Here is a 12,146-nt window from a genome sequence, read left to right on the forward strand (position 1 = left end):
AGCCGATGTTTCTTGGTACAGAATTCTTCTAAACTCAATCTGAGCAATTTGAAAAAAATAAATGTCTCAGATCTTGCTTAGACTCAACCAACAGCTTCAGAACACCCATATTGTTTAGTGCAGAATTAATCTCAGCTCAATCTGAGCAATTTGAAAAAAATAAATGTCTCAGATTTCGCTTAGATTCAACCAACAGCTGCGGAACACCCATGTTTTTTGGTACAGAATTAATCTCAGCTCAATCCGAGTAAATTAAAAATTATTCATCTCAGATCTCGCTTAGACTCAATCAGTAACTTCAGAAAGCCCATGTTTCTTTGTACAGAATTTATCTAAGCTCAATCTGAGCAATTTAAAAAACTAATTGTCTCAGATCTCGCTTAGATTTAACGAGTAGCTTCGGAACACCCATGTTTCTTGGTACAGAATTAATCTAAGGTCAATCTGAGCAATTTGAAAAAAATTAATGTCTCAGATCTCGCTTAGATTCAACCAACAGCTGCGGAGCACCCATGTTTTTTGGTACAGAATTAATCTCAGCTCAATCTGAGTAAATTAAAAAAAAATTCATCTCAGAACTTGCTTAGATTCAACCAGTAACTTCAGAAAGCCCATGTTTCTTGGTACAGAATTCTTCTAAGCTCAATCTGAGGCAATTTGAAAAAAATAAATGTGTCAGATCTCGCTTAGATTCAACCAGTAGCTTCAGAACGCCCACGTTCCTTGGTACAGAATTAATCTCATCTCAATCTGAGTGAATTTAAAATTATTCATCTCAGATCTCGCTTAGATTCAACCAACAGCTTCAGAACACCCATGTTTCTTTGTACAGAATTAATCTCAGCTCAATCTGAGCAATTTGAAAAACATAAATGTCTCAGATCTCGCTTAGATTCAACCAACAGCTGCGGAACACCCATGTTTTTTGGTACAGAATTAATCTCAGCTCAATCTGAGTAAATTTAAAATTATTCATCTCAGATCTCGCTTAGATTTAACCAGTAGCTTCGGAACACCCATGTTTCTTGGTACAGAATTAATCTAAGCTCAATCTGAGCAATTTGAAAAAAATAAATTTCTCAGATCTCGCTTAGATTCAACCAACAGCTGCGGAACACCCATGTTTTTTGGTACAGAATTAATCTCAGCTCAATCCGAGTAAATTAAAAATTATTCATCTCAGATCTCGCTTAGACTCAATCAAAAACTAAATGTCTCAGATCTTGCTTAGATTTAACCAGTAGCTTCAGAACGCCCATGTTTCTTGGTACAGAATTAATCTCAGCTCAATCTGAGTAAATTTAAAATTATTCATCTTAGATCTCGCTTAGATTCAAATCAGTAGCTTCAGAAAGCCCATGTTTCTTGGTACAGAATTTATCTAAGCTCAATCTGAGCAATTTAAAAAACTAATTGTCTCAGAACTCGCTTAGATTTAACAAGTAGCTTCGGAACACCCATGTTTCTTGGTACAGAATTAATCTAAGCTCAATCTGAGCAATTTAAAAAAAATAAATGTCTCAGATCTTGCTTAGACTCAACCGACAGCTTTAGAACACCCATATTCTTTAGTGCAGAATTAATCTCAGCTCAATCTGAGTAAATTTAAAATTATTCATCTCAGATCTCGCTTAGATTCAACCAGTAGCTTCAGAACGCCCATGTTCCTTGGTACAGAATTAATCTCAGCTCAATCTGAGTAAATTTAAAATTTTTCATCTCAGATCTCGCTTAGATGTAACCAGTAGCTTCGGAACACCCATGTTTCTTGGTACAGAATTAATCTCAGCTCAATCTGAGCAATTTGAAAAAAAATTAATGTCTCAGATCTCGCTTAGATTCAACCAACTGCTGCGGAGCACCCATGTTTTTTGGTACAGAATTAATCTCAGCGAGATCTGAGTAAATTTAAAATTATTCATCTCAGATCTCGCTTAGATTCAACCAACAGCTTCAGAACACCCATGTTTCTTTGTACAGAATTAATCTCAGCTCAATCTGAGCAATTTGAAAAACATAAATGTCTCAGATCTCGCTTAGATTCAACCAACTGCTGCGGAACACCCATGTTTTTGGTACAGGATTAATCTCAGCTCAATCTGAGCAATTTGAAAAAAATTAATGTCTCAGATCTCGCTTAGATTCAACCAAAAGCTGCGGAACACCCATGTTTCTTTAGTGCAGAATTAAATCTCAGCCCAATCTGAGCAATTGAAAAAAAAAGAAATGTCTCAGATCTTGCTTAGACTTAACCAGTAGCTTCAGAACGCCCATGTTTCTTGGTACAGAATTAATCTCAGCTCAATCTGAGCAATTTGAAAAAAATTAATTTCTCAGATCTCGCTTAGATTCAACCAACAGCTGCGGAACACCCATGTTTTTTGGTACAGAATTAATCTCAGCGCAATCTGAGTAAATTAAAAAATTTTCATCTCAGATCTTGCTTAGATTCAACCAGTAACTTCAGAAAGCCCATGTTTCTTGGTACAGAATTCTTCTAAGCTCAATCTGAGCAAATTGAAAAAAGTTAAATGTCTCAGATCTTGCTTAGACTCAACCAATAGCTTCAGAACACCCATATTCTTTAGTGCAGAATCAATCTCAGCTCAATCTGGGTAAATTTAAAATTATTCATCTCAGATCTCGCTTAGATTCAACCAGTAGCTTCAGAACGCCCATGTTCCTTGGTACAGAATTAATCTCATCTCAATCTGAGTAAATTTAAAATTATTCATCTCAGATCTCGCTTAGATTCAACCAGTAACTTCAGAAAGCCCATGTTTCTTGGTACAGAATTCTTCTAAACTCAATCTGAGCAATTTGAAAAAAATAAATGTCTCAGATCTTGCTTAGACTCAACCAACAGCTTCAGAACACCCATATTGTTTAGTGCAGAATTAATCTCAGCTCAATCTGAGCAATTTGAAAAAAATAAATGTCTCAGATTTCGCTTAGATTCAACCAACAGCTGCGGAACACCCATGTTTTTTGGTACAGAATTAATCTCAGCTCAATCCGAGTAAATTAAAAATTATTCATCTCAGATCTCGCTTAGACTCAATCAGTAACTTCAGAAAGCCCATGTTTTTTGGTACAGAATTTATCTAAGCTCAATCTGAGCAATTTAAAAAACTAATTGTCTCAGATCTCGCTTAGATTTAACGAGTAGCTTCGGAACACCCATGTTTCTTGGTACAGAATTAATCTAAGCTCAATCTGAGCAATTTAAAAAAAATAAATGTCTCAGATCTTGCTTAGACTCAACCAACAGCTTCAGAACACCCATATTCTTTAGTGTAGAATTTATCTCAGCTCAATCTGAGTAAATTTAAATTATTCATCTCAGATCTCGCTTAGCTTCAACCAACAGCTTCAGAACACCCATGTTTCTCGGTACAGAATTAATCTAAGGTCAATCTGAGCAATTTGAAAAAAATAAATGTCTCAGATCTCGCTTAGATTCAACCAACTGCTGCGGAGCACCCATGTTTTTTGGTACAGAATTAATCTCAGCTCAATCTGAGTAAATTAAAAAAAATTCATCTCAGAACTTGCTTAGATTCAACCAGTAACTTCAGAAAGCCCATGTTTCTTGGTACAGAATTCTTCTAAGCTCAATCTGAGCAATTCGAAAAAAATAAATGTGTCAGATCTCGCTTAGATTCAACCAGTAGCTTCAGAACGCCCATGTTCCTTGGTACAGAATTAATCTCATCTCAATCTGAGTGAATTTAAAATTATTCATCTCAGATCTCGCTTAGATTCAACCAACAGCTTCAGAACACCCATGTTTCTTTGTACAGAATTAATCTCAGCTCAATCTGAGCAATTTGAAAAACATAAATGTCTCAGATCTCGCTTAGATTCAACCAACAGCTGCGGAACACCCATGTTTTTTGGTACAGAATTAATCTCAGCTCAATCTGAGTAAATTTAAAATTATTCATCTTAGATCTCGCTTAGATTCAAATCAGTAGCTTCAGAAAGCCCATGTTTCTTGGTACAGAATTTATCTAAGCTCAATCTGAGCAATTTAAAAAACTAATTGTCTCAGATCTCGCTTAGATTTAACGAGTAGCTTCGGAACACCCATGTTTCTTGGTACAGAATTAATCTAAGCTCAATCTGAGCAATTTAAAAAAAATAAATGTCTCAGATCTTGCTTAGACTCAACCGACAGCTTTAGAACACCCATATTCTTTAGTGCAGAATTAATCTCAGCTCAATCTGAGTAAATTTAAAATTATTCATCTCAGGTCTCGCTTAGATTCAACCAACTGCTGCGTAGCACCCATGTTTTTTGGTACAGAATTAATCTCAGCGAGATCTGAGTAAATTTAAAATTATTCATCTCAGATCTCGCTTAGATTTAACCAGTAGCTTCGGAACACCCATGTTTCTTGGTACAGAATTCTTCTAAGCTCAATCTGAGCAATTTGAAAAAAATTAATGTCTCAGATCTCGCTTAGATTCAACCAACAGCTGCGGAGCACCCATGTTTTTTGGTACAGAATTAATCTCAGCTCAATCTGAGTAAATTAAAAAAAATTCATCTCAGAACTTGCTTAGATTCAACCAGTAACTTCAGAAAGCCCATGTTTCTTGGTACAGAATTCTTCTAAGCTCAATCTGAGCAATTTGAAAAAAATAAATGTGTCAGATCTCGCTTAGATTCAACCAGTAGCTTCAGAACGCCCACGTTCCTTGGTACAGAATTAATCTCATCTCAATCTGAGTGAATTTAAAATTATTCATCTCAGATCTCGCTTAGATTCAACCAACAGCTTCAGAACACCCATGTTTCTTTGTACAGAATTAATCTCAGCTCAATCTGAGCAATTTGAAAAACATAAATGTCTCAGATCTCGCTTAGATTCAACCAACAGCTGCGGAACACCCATGTTTTTTGGTACAGAATTAATCTCAGCTCAATCTGAGTAAATTTAAAATTATTCATCTCAGATCTCGCTTAGATTTAACCAGTAGCTTCGGAACACCCATGTTTCTTGGTACAGAATTAATCTAAGCTCAATCTGAGCAATTTGAAAAAAATAAATGTCTCAGATCTCGCTTAGATTCAACCAACAGCTGCGGAACACCCATGTTTTTTGGTACAGAATTAATCTCAGCTCAATCCGAGTAAATTAAAAATTATTCATCTCAGATCTCGCTTAGACTCAATCAGTAACTTCAGAAAGCCCATGTTTCTTTGTACAGAATTAATCTCAGCTCAATCTGAGTAAATTTAAATTTATTCATCTCAGATCTCGCTTAGATTCAACCAAAAGCTGCGGAACACCCATGTTTCTTTAGTGCAGAATTAAATCTCAGCCCAATCTGAGCAATTGAAAAAAAAAGAAATGTCTCAGATCTTGCTTAGACTTAACCAACAGCTTCAGAACACCCATATTCTTTAGTGCAGAATTAATCTCAGCTCAATCTGAGTAAATTTAAAAATTTTCATCTCAGATCTCGCTTAGATGTAACCAGTAGCTTCAGAACGCCCATGTTTCTTGGTACAGAATTAATCTCAGCTCAATCTGAGCAATTTGAAAAAAATTAATTTCTCAGATCTCGCTTAGATTCAACCAACAGCTGCGGAACACCCATGTTTTTTGGTACAGAATTAATCTCAGCGCAATCTGAGTAAATTAAAAAATTTCATCTCAGATCTTGCTTAGATTCAACCAGTAACTTCAGAAAGCCCATGTTTCTTGGTACAGAATTCTTCTAAGCTCAATCTGAGCAAATTGAAAAAAGTTAAATGTCTCAGATCTTGCTTAGACTCAACCAATAGCTTCAGAACACCCATATTCTTTAGTGCAGAATCAATCTCAGCTCAATCTGGGTAAATTTAAAATTATTCATCTCAGATCTCGCTTAGATTCAACCAGTAGCTTCAGAACGCCCATGTTCCTTGGTACAGAATTAATCTCATCTCAATCTGAGTAAATTTAAAATTATTCATCTCAGATCTCGCTTAGATTCAACCAGTAACTTCAGAAAGCCCATGTTTCTTGGTACAGAATTCTTCTAAACTCAATCTGAGCAATTTGAAAAAAATAAATGTCTCAGATCTTGCTTAGACTCAACCAACAGCTTCAGAACACCCATATTGTTTAGTGCAGAATTAATCTCAGCTCAATCTGAGCAATTTGAAAAAAATAAATGTCTCAATTTCGCTTAGATTCAACCAACAGCTGCGGAACACCCATGTTTTTTGGTACAGAATTAATCTCAGCTCAATCCGAGTAAATTAAAAATTATTCATCTCAGATCTCGCTTAGACTCAATCAGTAACTTCAGAAAGCCCATGTTTCTTTGTACAGAATTTATCTAAGCTCAATCTGAGCAATTTAAAAAACTAATTGTCTCAGATCTCGCTTAGATTTAACGAGTAGCTTCGGAACACCCATGTTTCTTGGTACAGAATTAATCTAAGCTCAATCTGAGCAATTTAAAAAAAATAAATGTCTCAGATCTTGCTTAGACTCAACCGACAGCTTTAGAACACCCATATTCTTTAGTGCAGAATTAATCTCAGCTCAATCTGAGTAAATTTAAAATTATTCATCTCAGATCTCGCTTAGATTCAACCAGTAGCTTCAGAACGCCCATGTTCCTTGGTACAGAATTAATCTCAGCTCAATCTGAGCAATTTGAAAACAATAAATGTCTCAGATCTCGCTTAGACTCAACCAACAGCTTCAGAACACCCATATTCTTTAGTGTAGAATTTATCTCAGCTCAATCTGAGTAAATTTAAATTATTCATCTCAGATCTCGCTTAGCTTCAACCAACAGCTTCAGAACACCCATGTTTCTCGGTACAGAATTAATCTAAGGTCAATCTGAGCAATTTGAAAAAAATAAATGTCTCAGATCTCGCTTAGATTCAACCAACTGCTGCGGAGCACCCATGTTTTTTGGTACAGAATTAATCTCAGCTCAATCTGAGTAAATTAAAAAAAATTCATCTCAGAACTTGCTTAGATTCAACCAGTAACTTCAGAAAGCCCATGTTTCTTGGTACAGAATTCTTCTAAGCTCAATCTGACGATGGAAAAAAATAAATGTGTCAGATCTCGCTTAGATTCAACCAGTAGCTTCAGAACGCCCATGTTCCTTGGTACAGAATTAATCTCATCTCAATCTGAGTGAATTTAAAAAAATTCATCTCAGAACTTGCATAGATTCAACCAGTAACTTCAGAAAGCCCATGTTTCTTGGTACAGAATTCTTCTAAGCTCAATCCGAGTAAATTAAAAAAAATAAATGTCTCAGATCTTGCTTAGACTCAACCAACAGCTTCAGAATACCCATATTGTTTAGTGCAGAATTAATCTCAGCTCAATCTGAGCAATTTGAAAAAAATAAATGTCTCAGATCTCGCTTAGATTCAACCAACTGCTGCGGAACACCCATGTTTTTGGTACAGGATTAATCTCAGCTCAATCTGAGCAATTTGAAAAAAATTAATGTCTCAGATCTCGCTTAGATTCAACCAAAAGCTGCGGAACACCCATGTTTCTTTAGTGCAGAATTAAATCTCAGCCCAATCTGAGCAATTGAAAAAAAAAGAAATGTCTCAGATCTTGCTTAGACTTAACCAACAGCTTCAGAACACCCATATTCTTTAGTGCAGAATTAATCTCAGCTCAATCTGAGTAAATTTAAAAATTTTCATCTCAGATCTCGCTTAGATGTAACCAGTAGCTTCAGAACGCCCATGTTTCTTGGTACAGAATTAATCTCAGCTCAATCTGAGCAATTTGAAAAAAATTAATTTCTCAGATCTCGCTTAGATTCAACCAACAGCTGCGGAACACCCATGTTTTTTGGTACAGAATTAATCTCAGCGCAATCTGAGTAAATTAAAAAATTTTCATCTCAGATCTTGCTTAGATTCAACCAGTAACTTCAGAAAGCCCATGTTTCTTGGTACAGAATTCTTCTAAGCTCAATCTGAGCAAATTGAAAAAAGTTAAATGTCTCAGATCTTGCTTAGACTCAACCAATAGCTTCAGAACACCCATATTCTTTAGTGCAGAATCAATCTCAGCTCAATCTGGGTAAATTTAAAATTATTCATCTCAGATCTCGCTTAGATTCAACCAGTAGCTTCAGAACGCCCATGTTCCTTGGTACAGAATTAATCTCATCTCAATCTGAGTAAATTTAAAATTATTCATCTCAGATCTCGCTTAGATTCAACCAGTAACTTCAGAAAGCCCATGTTTCTTGGTACAGAATTCTTCTAAACTCAATCTGAGCAATTTGAAAAAAATAAATGTCTCAGATCTTGCTTAGACTCAACCAACAGCTTCAGAACACCCATATTGTTTAGTGCAGAATTAATCTCAGCTCAATCTGAGCAATTTGAAAAAAATAAATGTCTCAGATTTCGCTTAGATTCAACCAACAGCTGCGGAACACCCATGTTTTTGGGTACAGAATTAATCTCAGCTCAATCCGAGTAAATTAAAAATTATTCATCTCAGATCTCGCTTAGACTCAATCAGTAACTTCAGAAAGCCCATGTTTCTTTGTACAGAATTTATCTAAGCTCAATCTGAGCAATTTAAAAAACTAATTGTCTCAGATCTCGCTTAGATTTAACGAGTAGCTTCGGAACACCCATGTTTCTTGGTACAGAATTAATCTAAGCTCAATCTGAGCAATTTAAAAAAAATAAATGTCTCAGATCTTGCTTAGACTCAACCGACAGCTTTAGAACACCCATATTCTTTAGTGCAGAATTAATCTCAGCTCAATCTGAGTAAATTTAAAATTATTCATCTCAGATCTCGCTTAGATTCAACCAGTAGCTTCAGAACGCCCATGTTCCTTGGTACAGAATTAATCTCAGCTCAATCTGAGCAATTTGAAAAAAATAAATGTCTCAGATCTCGCTTAGACTCAACCAACAGCTTCAGAACACCCATATTCTTTAGTGTAGAATTTATCTCAGCTCAATCTGAGTAAATTTAAATTATTCATCTCAGATCTCGCTTAGCTTCAACCAACAGCTTCAGAACACCCATGTTTCTCGGTACAGAATTAATCTAAGGTCAATCTGAGCAATTTGAAAAAAATAAATGTCTCAGATCTCGCTTAGATTCAACCAACTGCTGCGGAGCACCCATGTTTTTTGGTACAGAATTAATCTCAGCTCAATCTGAGTAAATTAAAAAAAATTCATCTCAGAACTTGCTTAGATTCAACCAGTAACTTCAGAAAGCCCATGTTTCTTGGTACAGAATTCTTCTAAGCTCAATCTGAGCAATTTGAAAAAAATAAATGTGTCAGATCTCGCTTAGATTCAACCAGTAGCTTCAGAACACCCATGTTTCTTTGTACAGAATTAATCTCAGCTAAATCTGAGCAATTTGAAAAACATAAATGTCTCAGATCTCGCTTAGATTCAACCAACAGCTGCGGAACACCCATGTTTTTTGGTACAGAATTAATCTCAGCTCAATCTGAGTAAATTTAAAATTATTCATCTCAGATCTCGCTTAGCTTCAACCAACAGCTTCAGAAAGCCCATGTTTCTTGGTACAGAATTAATCTCAGCTCAATCTGAGTAAATTAAAAAAAATTCATCTCAGAACTTGCTTAGATTCAACCAGTAACTTCAGAAAGCCCATGTTTCTTGGTACAGAATTCTTCTAAGCTCAATCTGAGCAATTTGAAAAAAATAAATGTCTCAGATCTTGCTTAGACTCAACCAACAGCTTCGGAACACCCATATTCTTTAGTGTAGAATTTATCTCAGCTCAATCTGAGTAAATTTAAAATTATTCATCTCAGATCTCGCTTAGCTTCAACCAACAGCTTCAGAAAGCCCATGTTTCTTGGTACAGAATTCTTCTAAGCTCAATCTGAGCAATTTGAAAAAAATAAATGTCTCAGATCTCGCTTAGACTCAACCAACAGCTTCAGAACACCCATATTCTTTAGTGTAGAATTTATCTCAGCTCAATCTGAGTAAATTTAAATTATTCATCTCAGATCTCGCTTAGCTTCAACCAACAGCTTCAGAACACCCATGTTTCTCGGTACAGAATTAATCTAAGGTCAATCTGAGCAATTTGAAAAAAATAAATGTCTCAGATCTCGCTTAGATTCAACCAACTGCTGCGGAGCACCCATGTTTTTTGGTACAGAATTAATCTCAGCTCAATCTGAGTAAATTTAAATTTATTCATCTCAGATCTCGCTTAGATTCAACCAACAGCTTCAGAACACCCATGTTTCTTGGTACAGAATTAATCTAAGCTCAATCTGAGCAATTTGAAAAACATAAATGTCTCAGATCTCGCATAGATTCAACCAACAGCTGCGGAACACCCATGTTTTTTGGTAAGGAATTAATCTCAGCTCAATCTGAGTAAATTTAAAATTATTCATCTCAGATCTAGCTTAGATTTAACCAGTAGCTTCGGAACACCCATGTTTCTTGGTACAGAATTAATCTAAGGTCAATCTGAGCAATTTGAAAAACATAAATGTCTCAGATCTCGCTTAGATTCAACCAACAGCTGCGGAGCACCCATGTTTTTTGGTACAGAATTAATCTCAGCTCAATCTGAGTAAATTAAAAAAAATTCATCTCAGAACTTGCTTAGATTCAACCAGTAACTTCAGAAAGCCCATGTTTCTTGGTACAGAATTCTTCTAAGCTCAATCTGAGCAATTTGAAAAAAATAAATGTGTCAGATCTCGCTTAGATTCAACCAGTAGCTTCAGAACGCCCATGTTCCTTGGTACAGAATTAATCTCATCTCAATCTGAGTGAATTTAAAATTATTCATCTCAGATCTCGCTTAGATTCAACCAACAGCTTCAGAACACCCATGTTTCTTTGTACAGAATTAATCTCAGCTCAATCTGAGCAATTTAAAAAACATAAATGTCTCAGATCTCGCTTAGATTCAACCAACAGCTGCGGAACACCCATGTTTTTTGGTACAGAATTAATCTCAGCTCAATCTGAGTAAATTTAAAATTATTCATCTCAGATCTCGCTTAGATTTAACCAGTAGCTTCGGAACACCCATGTTTCTTGGTACAGAATTAATCTAAGCTCAATCTGAGCAATTTGAAAAAAATAAATTAATCAGATCTCGCTTAGATTCAACCAACAGCTGCGGAACACCCATGTTTTTTGGTACAGAATTAATCTCAGCTCAATCCGAGTAAATTAAAAATTATTCATCTCAGATCTCGCTTAGACTCAATCAGTAACTTCAGAAAGCCCATGTTTCTTTGTACAGAATTAATCTCAGCTCAATCTGAGTAAATTTAAATTTATTCATCTCAGATCTCGCTTAGATTCAACCAAAAGCTGCGGAACACCCATGTTTCTTTAGTGCAGAATTAAATCTCAGCCCAATCTGAGCAATTGAAAAAAAAAGAAATGTCTCAGATCTTGCTTAGACTTAACCAACAGCTTCAGAACACCCATATTCTTTAGTGCAGAATTAATCTCAGCTCAATCTGAGTAAATTTAAAAATTTTCATCTCAGATCTCGCTTAGATGTAACCAGTAGCTTCAGAACGCCCATGTTTCTTGGTACAGAATTAATCTCAGCTCAATCTGAGCAATTTGAAAAAAATTAATTTCTCAGATCTCGCTTAGATTCAACCAACAGCTGCGGAACACCCATGTTTTTTGGTACAGAATTAATCTCAGCGCAATCTGAGTAAATTAAAAAATTTTCATCTCAGATCTTGCTTAGATTCAACCAGTAACTTCAGAAAGTCCATGTTTCTTGGTACAGAATTCTTCTAAGCTCAATCTGAGCAAATTGAAAAAAGTTAAATGTCTCAGATCTTGCTTAGACTCAACCAATAGCTTCAGAACACCCATATTCTTTAGTGCAGAATCAATCTCAGCTCAATCTGGGTAAATTTAAAATTATTCATCTCAGATCTCGCTTAGATTCAACCAGTAGCTTCAGAACGCCCATGTTCCTTGGTACAGAATTAATCTCATCTCAATCTGAGTAAATTTAAAATTATTCATCTCAGATCTCGCTTAGATTCAACCAGTAACTTCAGAAAGCCCATGTTTCTTGGTACAGAATTCTTCTAAACTCAATCTGAGCAATTTGAAAAAAATAAATGTCTCAGATCTTGCT

This window comes from Asterias amurensis, chromosome 5, assembly GCF_032118995.1.
Source record: "Asterias amurensis chromosome 5, ASM3211899v1".
Lineage (NCBI taxonomy): Eukaryota > Metazoa > Echinodermata > Asteroidea > Forcipulatida > Asteriidae > Asterias > Asterias amurensis.